Here is a 16,114-nt window from a genome sequence, read left to right on the forward strand (position 1 = left end):
ATATTGTTCCAAGTTCGTTTCTCTCGAGAATATCCCATCCTGTGTCTGTCATACTCATTGGCTTCTTTATCTTTCCTCTCAATGGTAGGTACATATATTTCTGATAAAGATAATCTTCCATCTGCATCTTCCATAACTGGTATTTTTGGCCGTTAAATTTTTCGACCCTAAACCTACCATCTTCCGCCATTGATCCTACTCGAACTAGGAACACTTCTCTCCTACGAGTTTATTAGCCAAATAGACCTTCGGCTCTGATACCAGTTGTTAGAAAATTATATATATTACAGAGCAATGGAACACATAAAATATTGTCGAAATATAAACACAGAAAGCACATAAAACACATAAAACACATAAAACAAGAGAGACACAGACATACGTGGTTCACCCAATTTGAACTACATCCACGGAGAAACAGTCAGTCCTTCCTTTGATATTATATAGAAAAATCAAGAGATACAACCTACAACAGATCCGCTGTAATTCCCTCTTCACTCTCACACAATCTCCTCTCTCTTTCTCACTTAGAATACAGATCTACATAGACGCAATACAATTCCCTCATATATAGCGAGGGGTTTCCTTATAGGGAAAAAAAGCCTAAACTAAACATAACTCCTATCGTCAAATCTCTGCCTAATGAACAACCCAGATTGACTACGAAATTACAACATTTTACAAGGCAATTTTACATCTATTTTTAGCTTTGGGGGCACTGCCCCCAATTCCTCGCCAGGGGGGGCTCCAAATAATCATCATCACCCTCGCTGGACCCCCCTAGCGGTGTACATTTTACGGGCGGCATGGCCGCCACATTACGAAATGGGGTCCAATGCGATGATACCTCTGAATAAGGAAGATAATCAAGCTCCACACCCAACATTTTCTATAAGATTAACTTACTCCCAAATGAAAGTGTATTGGTAATAAATGGACTATTTTCTATAAGATTAACTCACTCCCAAATGGAAGTGTATTGTTAATATTATTGATGGATGCTATCTCAGTAGACCACAACACTGATACAGGGAGAACAACAAATCGTTGTTATCTCAGAAAACCACCTTGTTGATACAGGGGGAAAAACAAATCGTTGCTATCTCAGCAAACCATAGTTCCAATATAGGGAGAGAAATATGACAACAACAATATTCCAATTTAATTTTTCCTTGAATTAAATTGTGAATTAAAATTTAATTTAGTCTTAACAGCTACTTGGAAATAATTAATTAATTTATTTTAAATTAATTAGTTGGAGAAATTCAAGTTAGAAGTCTTCTTGAAGTCATGCAAGAGTTATCCCTTAAATTAAAGAGATAAGATTGAGTTATATTTGAGTTGTAATTAGTTAACTCAGTTTACTGAGTTAAGTCCAATTAAATTAGTTCCAAACTGTTTGAGGAACTAATAATGATTTAACAGTCAGTTGGTGCATTAATGCAGTAAACTAGTGATACTCTAGTTAACTGAAGATTCCCTCATTAGAAACACATGCATGTCTATTCTGAGAAAGACCCAGTTGAGATTAATGTTCAAGGACAGTGTACTATCAGTTGCATGTGTTTTCTCATGGAAAAAACACATGCATGTAGTCAAGGATTTATCCTTGAGGATTGCGTAGTTTTAAAGGCTTGATCATCCACTTGGTAATAGGCTAATCATCCACAAGGAACATCGCAAGGAAAGAGGAGCTTGGAGGGTAGAGAGGAAGGCTGGAGAGAATCTGTGAGGATTGTATTGAGAGCTAGCTAGCTGTGAGAGCTAAGGCTTTGTATAATTTCTATGTATTTCCACCAGTATGATAATACAATAGGGTGGGATTTTTAGCTGAGGCTTTCCCCAAAGTATTTTCATGTGTATTGTGCCATTGATTCTTCTTCTTTTGGTTATATTTTTCAGCTCGATCTTTAAGCTTCTGCAAATTGATGGTAGAAGTAGGTTATAGTATTTTGCTTTGATTTATATTGCATTATCGGGTTAACCTATCACAAATTTTCTACATGGTATAAAGCTATATTTTCAGATTATCTACATGGTATCGGAGCTGTTAACAGTATACTAAGAAGAGAATTCGAAGTTTGAAGTTCAGGGTTGCAGGTACAATTAGAATTCATCATACTTCAAGGTTGGCCAATGGCGTTCTATGGCTTGAGACTCGAGTATGCCTTGGAAGGTAGCTCGAATTACATAGCATGGAAAGATAGAATGGATGATGTATTAGAAGACAATGGCTTGAAGGAATTCATTGATCAAGAAATCCCAAAGCCAGCTTCAACTAATGCACAAGAGTTGGTTGAGTGGAAGAAGCGTGTGGCAAAGGCGAGACAGATCATCCTTGAGGGAGTTCAAGACCATATTGTCTCGAGTCTCCATGGGAAGGATACTCCATTTTCAATGTGGAAGACATTGAAGGGCCTCTACTAGAACAGTAGCAACCAAAGAAATTGGCACTCAAGGATAAGCTTCGAAGAATCAAGATGGAGAAGGGCGATACTATTTCCACATATCCGAACAAGCTCACCACCTGTAGATATGGGCTTGGTAGTGTGGGAATAACTATTGCCAATGATGATATGGTGAGCCTCGCTCTCCTTGGCCTTCCAAAGAGTTGGAATATCTACCAGGACTCTATGAATGGAAGGGAGAAACTATCGGATTTGGAATGATTGTGGTCAGATCTTGTGTAGGAGGAGATCAGGAGGAGCACACGAGATGGTTCCTCATCCAAGAATGATGATGAAGAAAATCTGGCCTTAGCAAGTAAGGCAAGGAAGGGGAAGGGGAAGGCTTCCCATTTCAAATAGAATTCTTCTCATGGAGGGAAGAAGGGTGACATGTGTACAGTAAGATGCTTTAATTATCATAAGATGGGACATTATGCAACTAATTGCCCACCGAAGAAGTCCAAGAAGGGATCCTCAGAAGGATCGGAAGGTGAGGCATTAGCCTCTTAGTTCAAAATGGACTTTACCCTCATCGCATGCATGGTGTCATCGATGATGGGTTGTGTTTGGTATCTTGACAATGGAGCCTCATTCCACATGACCGGTGATAAAAATTTGTTCAATGCCTTGGAGGAGAAAGACCTCAAGATGCACATATAGATGGGTGACGACGAAAGGTATAGTGTTTCAGGAGTGGGCACGGTTGCTTTTCGGAGGGAACATGGAGCTTCTCTCACCTTGACAGATGTGATGTATGTTCCTGGACTGAAGAAGAACTTGGTATCAGTCACGATGTTGGAGGAAAAAGGCTACAATGTTGTCTTTAGTAAAGGAAAGGTGTTCCTAAGACACATAGACACGGGTCAGACCAAGAGGATAGGGATTCGGGTGAAGAATCTCTATAAACTAGAGGTAGATGATTGTGCAACATTAAGTATGAAAGAATAATTGGTACAAAGCCAAGATATTGGTGAGTTTTGGCACAGGCGGTTGGGCCATGGGGATTTGAAGATAATGCAGTAGATATCTACAGGACTTCCCAAAGGTAAACTGGAGCAAGTTGACACATGCAAAGGTTGTACCTTGGGAAAGTACACCAAGTCTTCCTTTCATGATCAAGACATTCGAGCAGAGGCTATCTTAGAGCGAGTTCATACTAATTTGTGTGGACCATTCTCGATGGCATCCACAACGAAGCAAAACTATTATGTGATTTTCATTGATGACTATTCTCGTAAATGCTGGATTTATTTCATACAGAAGAAGGACCAAACCTTCACAAAGTTTTGTGAGTTCAAAGCTTTGGTTGAGAAAGAGTCAGGGAAGAAGATCAAGGCCTTGAGAAGCAACAATGGTGGAGAATATGTGTCTCAAGAGTTTAAGGACTTCTATGGAGCAGAAGGAATTAAATAAGATTTGATGACACCTCATAACCCATAGGAGAATGGGGTGGCCGAGAGGAAGAACATAACTATTGTAGGGGCAGGACGGGCAATGCTGCATGACCAAGGCCTACCACTTCACTTGTGGGATGAGGCATGCAACACAACCATATATTTGCAGAAATAGAAGCCCACATCGCATACTTGGGATGAAGACACTAGAGGAAGCTTTCTCCCATAAGAGACCAGATGTGGGTCACTTCAGGATCTTTGTCTCATCGGTATATTGCCATGTGAAAAAGGATGCACGGAAGAAGCTTGAGCCGACAACAGAGTTGGGGATATTTATGGTGTACACTAATACACCTCACAACTATCGGGTGTACTTGCCTACTAGTTGGAGGACAGTGGTTCACAGAGATCTCAAGTTTGATGAGCAGAAGGCCATGCAAGTTTCCCTTGAGAGGGAGCTCCAACTACAGGCTGTGGAGGAACTGTTGGCTCCTAAGGAGGAGGAGCCTCAGACTGATGTGGAGAAGCTGAATGTAGATGTTCCAGGAGTGGAGACATCCACTAAAGTAGAGTCTTCCAGAGATGGACGGAAGCGCACAAGAGAAGCTAACAGATTGTTGGAGGATGCGAGAGAGAATGTGGGAGCACCATATTCTCAACGCAGACAAAGGAGGTCACCTGAGAGGTACACTAGATACATGGCCCTTGCTGGGGAATGTGTTGAGACCGAGCCATCTTCCTTTGAGGAAGCAGTGCAGCAGCAGATTTGGGTTGATGTTATGGTTGAGGAGTATGACTCCATAGTAAGTAACAGTGTTTGGGACGTGGTTCCGAGACCAGAGAACAAGTCAGCTGGGATTTCCTATTGGCTTTACAAGGTAAAGAAAGCTACTGATGGTAGTGTGGAGAAGCATAAGGTAAGATTTGTTGCACGTGGTTTTTCACAGGTTGATACGATCATGTTGTTGCAATATACTAATTAATTATTAATATAATAATATTAATATTAATATAATCAATTTAATTAATATTAATTATATATTAATAATATAATTAATTAGTATTATTAATATTATTAATAATTTAATTAAATTATTTAGATATTAATTTCTTATTAAGATTAATATTAATTATCAAATCAAAATAAAAATTTTAAAAATTTTAAAAACATATTAATATTATATAAAAATTTTAGAATAAAAATTAAAATTAATTAAAATAAATAAAAATAAAAATAATAAAAATTACTAATTTAGCCGACATGTTTGTTATTCCTAAATGTTTCATCCTCATCACTATTTATTACTTCTCCGCTGCTCTTCTGTCATCATCATTCTCTCATCCTGAAGATGGATCCCACTTGGGATTTGAAACATTGGTTCAAAAATGATAAAACTGTGGATTCTCCGGTCAATTATTCAAAAGGAGAAAGATGTTGACATTTTGACAAAGGCATTATCAAAGTGTAAATTCGAGTTCCATAGAGACAGGATCGGGGTGGCAGATAATCCCTTTCTTGTTGAGAGGGAGTGTTGAAATATGGTAACAAGAATATTCCAATTTAATTTTTCCTTGAATTAAATTGTGAATTAAAATCGAATTTAGTCTTAACAGCTACTTGGAAATAATTAATTAAATTATTTTAAATTAATTAGCTTGAGAAATTCAAGTTAGAAGTATTTTTGAAGTCATGCAAGAGTTATCAATTAAATTAAGGAGATAAGATTGAGTTATATTTGAGTTGTAATTAGTTAACTCAGTTTACTGAGTTAAGTCCAGTTAAATTAGTTCCAAACTATTTGAGGAACTAATAGTGGGTTAACAGTCGGTTGATGCATTAATGCACTAAACTACTGCTACTCCAATTAACTGAAGATTCCCTCATCATAAACTCATGCATTTCTATTCTGAGAAAGACCCAGTTGAGATTAATGTTCAAGGACAGTGTACTATTAGTTGCATGTGTTTTCTCATGGAGAAAACACATGCATGCAGTCAAGGAATTATCCTTGAGGGTTGTGCAGTTTTGAAGGCTTGATCATCCACTTGGTAATAGGCTAATCATCCATAAGGAACAACACAAGGAAATAGGAGCTTGGATGGCAGAGAGGAAGGTTGGAGAGAAGCCAAGATTTCCTGTGAGCATCTGCGAGGATTGTACTGAGAGCTGGCTAGCTGTGAGAGCTAAGGATTTGTATAATTCCTATGTATTTCCACCATGTATGATAATACAATAGTGTGGGATTTTTTGCTGAGGATTTCCCCAAATTATTTTCATGTGTATTGTGCCATTGATTCTTCTTCTTCTAGTTATATTGTTCAGCTCAATCTTTAAGCTTCCAGAAATTGATGGTAGAAGTAGGTTATAGTATTCTTCTTTGATTTATATTTCATTATCAAGTTAACCTATCACAAATTTTCTACATAATAGAAAATCATTGCTATCTTAGCAAACCAGAGTGCTGATATAGGGGGAACAACAAATTGTTGCTATCTCAACAAACCACAGTGCTGATATAGGGAGAACAACAAATCGTTTTTCCCAGCCACGTAGTTTGTAAAAAAAAAAAAGTTTTAAGATCCCTTCGTAACTCCTCAACCAAAGATCCTTTTTGAAAATCGCTCACTTGTTACCAAATGTACCCTACTCTACACAAAACCCAGATGCTATAATTTCGAATTTCTTCTTCCTTTGATCGGAAATTGACCCGCAAATTTGATGACGGTTTTCCTTTATGAATTTAATTTCTTTTGTTGGCTTGATACAGAGTGCTCTGTATTCTCAAATTTTGTAATGAAAATGACTCTTTCCAATACAAAATCTTGGGTGCAAAGGCACTGGATTAGAATATTAACTGAAATGTGGGTTTTGAGGTTCTCATTTAAATGTAAATAATAGAGAAAATATAGTGCATGAATTCCTCGTTCAATATAGTAATTTAAAGACCAAATCAATTTCAATCTTCAGATATTAATATTATGGTTCACAAACCTCACAAGTGCATATGAAAATAACTTCCTCACAAAATTACAAATTTGATTTGCTGATAAAAACCATTGGTCTAAGAAATGTTGTTCAGTTAACTTCAATCTCACACAGAGAAGAAAAAACAACGTACCTCTCTCCCACACCAAAACTTCCAGCCCAAAAATATTCCTCCTCTCTCCAAAAAACTAAAAGCAATTGTCCAAGAAATGAGTTCATGGATGTGAACCAATTTCCCTTAGCCCTAACTACCTACTAACTATAAAATCATTTCTTTTAACTAGATATTCCTAACTAATCTTAACTAAATATCAAAAACTTTTCACAAATAAACTTTAAAATGTTATAACCTTGACATGTGGTCAATCCATCACATTGCTAGGCTCTTGGTCTAACTTTAATAACTTATCATTTTTATGTGCTCGACCAGATGCACCTGCATCAAACTCCCCAAGAAAGAAAATTTTATGAGCTCCTTCTCATAATATCTTCTATAGAATGACCTACTTTCTATAGTGTTGCTTCATCCATCCAAGTATAATCCTCCATCGGATGGTTGTTCAACTTCACAAGATATTCCAAGTATTCTTTCCTTTTAGTCTTCTTGGCAATAAATGTATCCAAAATCTATTTAGCCTCTAAACTCTTTGGCACATGCATTTGCTTTAGCCATTGCTGGTCCTTTCCTTCATCCTGGTCAAGATTCACAGAAGCTTGATCTGCATCACCAACTGTGTAGGGATACAAATATGCTACATTAAAAACAGGTGAAATTCCAATTCCTGGAGATAACTCTAGCTCATAATCATTCGCTAAAAGCTTGTGGAGGATATTACAAGGTCATATCTTCTTCATTTTCAATTTGTTATATTCTCCCCTTGGAAACCTCTCTTTTCTTAGGTGAGCTAGGACCACATCTCCCACTTCAAAGTTTATCTCTTTCTTGTGTACATTTTCTCATTGCTTGTAGTTGCTGCTTTTATCTTGTAATCTTTGTTTTACTTGCTCGTGTAGCTCACTCATGGTTGTTGCAAAATCATCTCCATTGGCACTTCTATGCTCAAGCTTTCCCAAGCCTCTTAGCTCACAAATTCCCCTCGGATGAATGTCGTACAAGACCTAAAATGGACTCTTTCCTGTGCTCCTATTTGGTGAGTCATTATAAGCAAACACAGCCTGGGCTAGCACATGATCCCATTGCTTTGGTCGGTCACTGATCCAAGATGTTTTTGGTTATAGATGTATGAAAAGAATCACATGTAAAATTGTAGCTCAACATCGAAATTTAATGTGCACACGAAAAAAAAAGAAGAAAACAAGTATAAGGCACAAAAAGAAGACACTAAGACTTGATAATGGAGTTCGTACAATTCGGACTATGTCTCCGGGCCCAGCTCAAACAATGGGGAGGCCTTTATATTAAATGGCATGAAAGAAAAGAATTACAATCATCAATTGCATAAGAGAGGCTTATACCTCCATTTTGACAAAGGGCTGTGAGATGGAGACCTCAGATGGAGAAGTGGGCAACATCAAAAACTTGTCCTAACAGACAAAAGTGCACTATTGGCCTCCTGCCAAACGAAACATTGTGCTGCAAAATGCCCTCCCCCTTGTGCTCTTCCAACCATCGTGTTTTTATAATGGGTTTTTGGATAGAATCCCATTTAAATCGGGGCTGTGTTGGTTCAAAATAGAGGCCGGTGTCGTGGAAGGATCGGTGGGTGTAACCGACCCATAAAACAGTGTTTTATTGTTGAGGCGAGAAGACTCTAAAAATCCCAAAAAACACTGAAAATACAACCTAAAAACCATTTACCTAGACTTAAAAATTTACCAAATCAGGCTTCTATTCTTATTGGGTTCGGGCCTGATATCGCAATCAGCGTATTGCTGTCCCTAAGGTCCTATAAGTGGGGAAATGCCGACCGCCGATCGCCAATATCGGCGTCAGCTGATCACATCGACATCCCGCTCATATATCGCCCCTGTGTCCCGATAACGATCCTGCTGATCATTTTATCGCCAATCGCTCCGCCTGCGCCGATACATATATATAAGACCTTCCTTCGACCCTATTGCCTTCTGGTCGCTGATCCGATTTAATCAGAGATCGGTGATCAAGGGTTCCGTTGTGCCTTTCTTAAGTCTGTCACGATGAACCCTTCGATTGCAATTTTTCCTTTAAGGCTTAAAACCCATTTTTAAAGGAAAAATCCTTATTTCCTTAAGAAACAAACAATCTTCTTTTCGTGATAACTTCACCATCCGGACTCAGATTGGAGTACTGTTCACGTTGTTGGAATTTGGATGACGAGATCTACGCTTTGGTCCTAAATTGACTTCATTCTGAGCATTTTGATTTCTGAGCTTTTCCATGCTATTGTATCTAAAGATCCACCTAGATCAATCCTCCCCACTGAGGAGCTTTTGGACCGCCAAAAGCTTTTCATTAGTCAGGAAAGTGAGGGAATTGTTCCCTCACTTTCTCTTTCTCTAGCTATCTGGCCTTGCTAGGGTGCATTCCCTTGAAAGCAACTTGAAGGTATTCTACATCTCCTTGCCGTGAAGTCCTAGTTCTTCTTTCGAGTATGATGTCTTCGGGCAACTCATCGAGATATTCTAGTGCAAAATCATTGACTGTAGGAACGGTGCCCACCTCATCAGTGTCCATGATTAAAGGTGGTTCATACATCTTTAGTTTCTCCACATTCACTATTGAGTACATTTGCATATACATTGGCAAGTGAAGACGAAAGACATTGTTCCCAATCTTCTCCAATATGGTGAATGGTCCATACGGATTGGTCGCAATTTCTTTCATTTTCCCTTCATCCTATCTTTGTTGATGTGGAACCACACTTTCTCACCCACTTGGAATTGATGGTCGACTTGGTGTTTATCATGTCAAGCCTTGTAATGGGCTTGAATTTTCTCCAACTGCTCTAGCACTGCTTGGTGAATCAATTGGATTCACTGAATGAATTATTGAGCTTTGTCCCTATCATTACATCCACTGGAGCCATATTCCCTTCCAAAAACCATATCAAAAGTGTCCTTTGGTAGGTAACCAAAACATGTCTCAAATGGTGAACACTGCGTAGATGAATGCATTGCTCATTTGTAGGAATGTTGTACATAGGGGAGATGCTCATCCCACAACTTGGGATGTTTCCCACAATAGCCTCGTAATAAGTGTACCATGGTACGGTTAACAACCTTTGTCTATCTGTGCTTCTTTTCAATTTGGTGTCCATCATCCTGCACAAACTGGTCCAAAACTCTCCCAGAAAGCGAGAGTCCCGATTTGACACAATTGGTGTGGGTAATCCAAAGTGGACCCAAACATGCTGAAAGAAAAGAGAAGCAGTCTGCTCTGCAGTAATCTGTTTTTTACAAGGCATAAGAATTCACATCTTGCTAAAATGGTCAACGACGACATACAAATAGTTGTGACTCTTCCTAGACAAAGGTAAACCTCCTACAAAGTCCATTGACACACTTTCCCATGGACGACTCAGAATAGGGAGTGGTGTGTAGAGCCTGAGTTTTCTATTAAAGGACTTTGAAACATAACACATCACACAACCCTTTACATAGCGAGCCACAATGTTTGTCACATGAGGCCAAAAACAAATTTTTTTTACATGACATAAAGTCTTTTCGACACCAAAGTGTCCAGACACAAGAGAGGTGTGGGCCTCTCGAATTACATGTACTCTTTCCCGTGTGGGAATACACAATCTACCAAGGTGATACAACAACTTTCCCTGCAAGTGATAGTTGTCAACCTATGAACCATGGGTTAGTTTTGCATAAACCTCCTTAAAGTCATCATCTTTAGCATATTTTTCAGCATAACTCTCAAAAGATAATGCAGCATTATGCAAAATAACAAAAGCATAAATAGGAGGGCGAGATAGCATATCAGCCACTTTATTGCTAGTGCCCTTCTTATACTTTATTACCATATGAAACTATTGAAGAATGACCATCCACCTAAAATGAAGAGATTTCTGCAACTTGGTTTGTGACTGAAGATACTGCAAGGGTTGATGATCTGTATGGATGATGGTCTCCTTGCTGATCATGTAGTGTTTCCACTTTTTCACACTCTGCACCAAGGCATAAAGCTCCTTGTCATAGGTGGGATAGTTTATCACAACTTGAGAAACTTCTCAAAATGGTAAAAACTTGGCTTCTTTTGCTGCATCAGTACAGCTCCCATGGCATAACCACTGGCATCGGTTTCGATCTCGAATGGTTGTTGGAGATTGGGTAAGGCTAAGACTGGAATGGTGCTGATCTTTTCCTTCAATGTCTCGAAGGACTTCTGTTGTCTTCCTCCCCATTGGAAGACCTATTTCACACTTGTCAATGTGTGCAAAGGTGCTGCAATAACAGAGAAATTAGCAATAAATCTCCTCCAATACTGGACTGCACCTAGAAAGCTACGGACCTCAGTTACACTAGTAGGCTTAGGCCAATTTACAATTGCTTCAACTTTAGAGGGATAACTTTTTAACTGACCATGACCAACAATATGACCTAGGTAACCCAAAGAGGTTTTCCCGAACTCACACTTTGACAATTTTACAAAGAGTTTTTCTTTCTTCAGTACATCAAGCACTTTCTTTATATGACTCACATGTTCAAACCAACTCTTACTAAAAACTAGTATATCATCTAAATACACAAGAATAAACTCATCAATGAAATTCTGAAATATATCATTGACAACCCGCATAAAGGTGGCTGGAGCATTGCAAAACCCGAATGGCATCACCATCCATTCAAACAGCCCCTGCTTGGTCTTGAAGGCAGTTTTCCACATGTCCTGCTCTGCAATTCTGACCTGGTGATAGCCACTGCGCAAATCCAACTTTGTGAAATAAACAACACTTTTTAATTGGTTTAACAAGTCATCTATGCGTGGAAGGGGATAATGTTTTTTCACCATTATCTTGTTGAGCACACGGTAATCCATGAAAATCCTCCAGTTGTCGTCTTTCTTTGGCACTAAAAAATCGGTGAGCTACACGGAGAGGTGCTCGGCTTGATGACACCTTGGTCCAACAATTCCTGCACTTGTCTCTTGATTTCTTCCATCTCAATCGCCGAAATATTGTACATGCCAATATCTGGCAGTCATGCTATAGATGGATTTCATGTTGGATTTCCCTCTTCAGAGGTAATCCCTTTGGTTCTTAAAACATCTCGTCATAATTAGAAATCAACTCAGTCAATTCCTATTTATGCTCCTGATCACAGCCCTAGAACACATCAACGGATTTTGCCTCTTTCTCCCTTACAACCATAAGCATGCATCCTTTACTGGAATTCACCAGTATTTTCATTTGTCCAACGCTTACGAGGCTGGAATTAATTATATTTTTTTGGTGAGCCCTCACTATATATTCTACCCCATCCTTAGTGATTTGATATTTTTTCTCATGACTGAAAAAGACTTCCTTTCTATCATACAGGTATGGGCTCCCTAACACCATGCCCAGATATCCAATGGTACTACATCCAACTCTACTTCATCTACTAGCTTAGATGCAATCACAAATTTTACCTTGCACTGTTTGGTTAAATTCAATTTCGCTTTATCATGTATCCATCCCAGCGAGTAAGGTTTCAGGTGTGGTTTTGTCTCTAAGCCAAGCTTTCTTACCAGGGATTCTGCAATTAAGTTTGCTTGGGACCCGATATCAAACATATTTTCAACTTTGGTATGATTTACTACAACTCTGATATGAAATAATTCAATTCTTTTTTGGTCATTCGAAAGGGACTCATCTACAGAACTGGTGCCTTCATGTGATTTAGAATTAACAGGAGGTGTAAGAGTACCTTTTGTTCCTACTGCTGTGATCAACACTTCATCTCCTGAATCCGATCCAAGGTCTTGCTGTGTCGCTGCCATTGTTTTTTGCTTCCCTTTTCCTCCATACTTCTTTGGACACTTTTCTGGGTGCTGCTTTCAACAGTGATCATCATCGTGGCCTTCCTTTTTGCAGTGATTGCAATAAGGCTTCTCTCCTTCTTTGGCTGCTGCTATTTTCTTCTCCTTCCCTTTCCATTTCGCTTTGGATTTGCCATTGGGAGGTTTGAATGGTGGTTTTTTGGATTGATCATCTCTTTCATTCTTGCCATTGTTCTCAATATGAATTGCTTTTATGTTGTCTGAATCAATGGTGGTTGGTTCCAACAATAACAATGAATGCTTAATATAACTATGCACTGAGCCAATATACTTAGTTACAACTTCAGGTGCATCAAGTGCAATACCCAAATTCAGTGCTTGCTTCCTAAATTCTTCTGTAAAAATTTGAACATCTTGCCCTTTGCCTTGCCTTAAATATTGCCAATTCATCAAAGCTTTCTTCTTGTATCCTAAGGAATAAAATTGTTCCTTTAACGCAGAAGTGAAATCAGGCCATGAGGAAAAGAGCTTACCCACATTATTACTGCTCTGCAATTTGCTCTCCCACCAAACGAGAGTTGTGCTGCTCAGCCGTAGAGAGGCCAGCTGGATCTTCGCCTCATTCTCTATGATTTGTTGAATCCTGCAATAACCCTCAATCTGCCTAATCCAATTGTTAAGCTTTTCTGTGTTACTTTCACCATTAAACATAGGAATATCAAACTTAACATCTAATTTAAAAAAGGGTTTCTTAGATGCATCCCTTGGGTTTCTATGATTATGGTGGTGAGAGGAAGGATAACCTTCACTCCCAGAAGGAGAAGGAGGGGGTTCTTCTCCACCATTCCCATGTGCTGAACCTTGTCCTTCTGGGTTTCTCTCCTCTGGTTTTTCCAATCTTAAAACTAGCTGACTGATATTATCTGCCATTGAATAGAAAGTATTTCTGAAATTACACTCCTCTTCAATATGAGCTTCATCTTCTTCCATGTTTCTCCTTCAAGGTGCACGCCCTGCTTCTGAATCGAAAGGTTATAGTTCCCCTTCGCCTCTTTGAAGCCTGCTTCTTGTTAACATACAAACATGCAATTCACATCTAAAAAGCCCTGCTTTGATACCACTTGATCCAAGATGTTTTCGCTTATAGATGTATGAAAATAATCACATGTAAAATTTCAACTCAACACCAAAATTTAATGTGCACACAGAAAAAGAAGAAGAAAACACCTATAAGGCAAAAAGAAGACACCAAGACTTGATAATAGAGTTCGTCCAATTCAGACTACGTCTCCGGTCCTAGCTCAAACAATGGGGAGGCCTTTATATTAAATGGCATGAAAGAAAAGAATTACAATCATCAATTGCATATGAGAGGCTTATACCTCCATTCTGACAAATGGTTGTGAGATGGAGACCTCAGATGGAGAAGTGGGTAGTATCAAAGTGTCTATGGTGCTGAAAGAGGGTGAACACATCTAAAACTTGTCCCAACAGACAAAAACGCACTATCGGCCTCCTGCCAAATGAAACAATGTGCTGCAAAATGCCCTCCCCCCGTGCTCTTCCAACCATAGTGTTTCTATAATGGGTTTTTGGATAGAATCCCATTTAAATCAGGGTTGTCTTGGTTCAAAATAGAGGCTGATGTCATGGAAGGATCGGTGGGTGTAACCTATCCATAAAACAATCTTTTATCATTGAGGCGAGAAGACTCTAAAAATCCCGAAAAATATTGAAAATCCGACCAAAAACCATTTACCTGGACTTAAAAAACTTATCAAATCGGGCTTATATTCTTATCAGGTTCTGGCCCAATATCGCAATCGGCGTATTGCTGCCTCTAAGGTCCTATAACCGGAGAAATGTCGACTGCCAATTTCCGATCACCAATACCGGCATCGGTCGATCGCATCGGCATCCCACTCGTATATTGCCTCGGTGTCTCGATAATGATCCCGCCAATCATTTTATTACCGATCGCTCTGCCTGCGCCGATACATATATATAAGACCTTCCTTCGACCCAATTGCCTTCCAGTCGCCGATCTAATTTAATCAGAGATTGGTGATCGGGGGTTCCACTGCGCCTTTCTTAAGTCTGCCTCCATGAACCATCCGATTGCGATTTTGCCTTTAAGGCTTAAAACCCATTTTAAAAGGAAAATTCCTCATTTCCTTAAGAAAAAAAAGCAACCTTCTTTTCACGATACCTTCACCATCCAGAATTGGATTGGAGTATCATTTGCGCCGTTGGAATCAGGATGACGAGATCTACACTTTGGTCCTAAATTGACTCCATCCTGAGCATTTTTATTTCGAAGCTTTTCCATGCCATTGTGTATAAAGATCCACCTAGACCAATCACCTACTAAACTCCTCAACAAATTACCGAAACTCCTATTTACAACCTGTGTTTACCCATCAGACTGTGGATGATAGGCTGAGCTAAATTTTAGCTTAGTGCCAACTTTCTTCCACAAGGTCCTCCAAAAATGTTCAGTGAATCTTGTGTCCCTGTCAGAGATTATACTTCTTGGCAAACCATGCAACTAAACAATCTCATAAAAAAAAATAGCCAAATGGATAGCAGCAGTAGTTTTGAAACACAGAATGAAATGAGCCATCTTAGTAAATATATACACAACTATAAGGATTGAATCATTACCTCATTGAGTTCTCAGTAAACCCAGAACAAAATCCATACTCACCGAATCCCAAGGTCTGTTGGGAATGGGTAATGGCATGTATAGTCCAGCATTCTGACTTCTCCCTTTTGCATGTTGACATACTCTGCACTTACTCACATACCTTTGTACATATGCCTTCATATTAGGCCAAAAATAGAAGTGCCTTAGTTACCCAAGTGTTTTCTCAACACCAAAGTGTCCAGCCAACCCGCCATTATGCTTTTCTTCGACCAAGTTTTACCTCATTGAGCAATTGGGAATACATAACTGATTGTTCTTAAACAATAGCCCATCCTGCAACGTAAACTCTTTCCATGGACTATTGTCCCTATTGACTAGATTTTAACTCACTGCAAAATCTTCTTTAAAATTAGCATCAATGTCATACAAGTCCTTCAAATAATCAAAGCCTAAAACTTGTATTTGACTTTCCTACATGATTAAGCATCTCCTACTCAAGGCATAGGAAACCTTATTTTCCTTCCCACTAATGCGCTTAAAAAAAAAGTGAAATTTTGAAGGAACTCCACCCACTTTGCATGTTTATGATTTAACTTGTGTTGTTGCATAATGTATTGTAACGCAGAATTATCCGTGTACAGAACAAACTCGTTAGGCATCAACTAATGCCTCCATTGCTTCAAAGCTTGAACCACTGCATAGAATTATTTT

This window comes from Pinus tabuliformis, chromosome 9 (assembly GCF_031772625.1).
Source record: "Pinus tabuliformis cultivar Carrire ecotype Pingquan chromosome 9, CPIR1, whole genome shotgun sequence".
In the NCBI taxonomy this organism is placed as follows: domain Eukaryota; kingdom Viridiplantae; phylum Streptophyta; class Pinopsida; order Pinales; family Pinaceae; genus Pinus; species Pinus tabuliformis.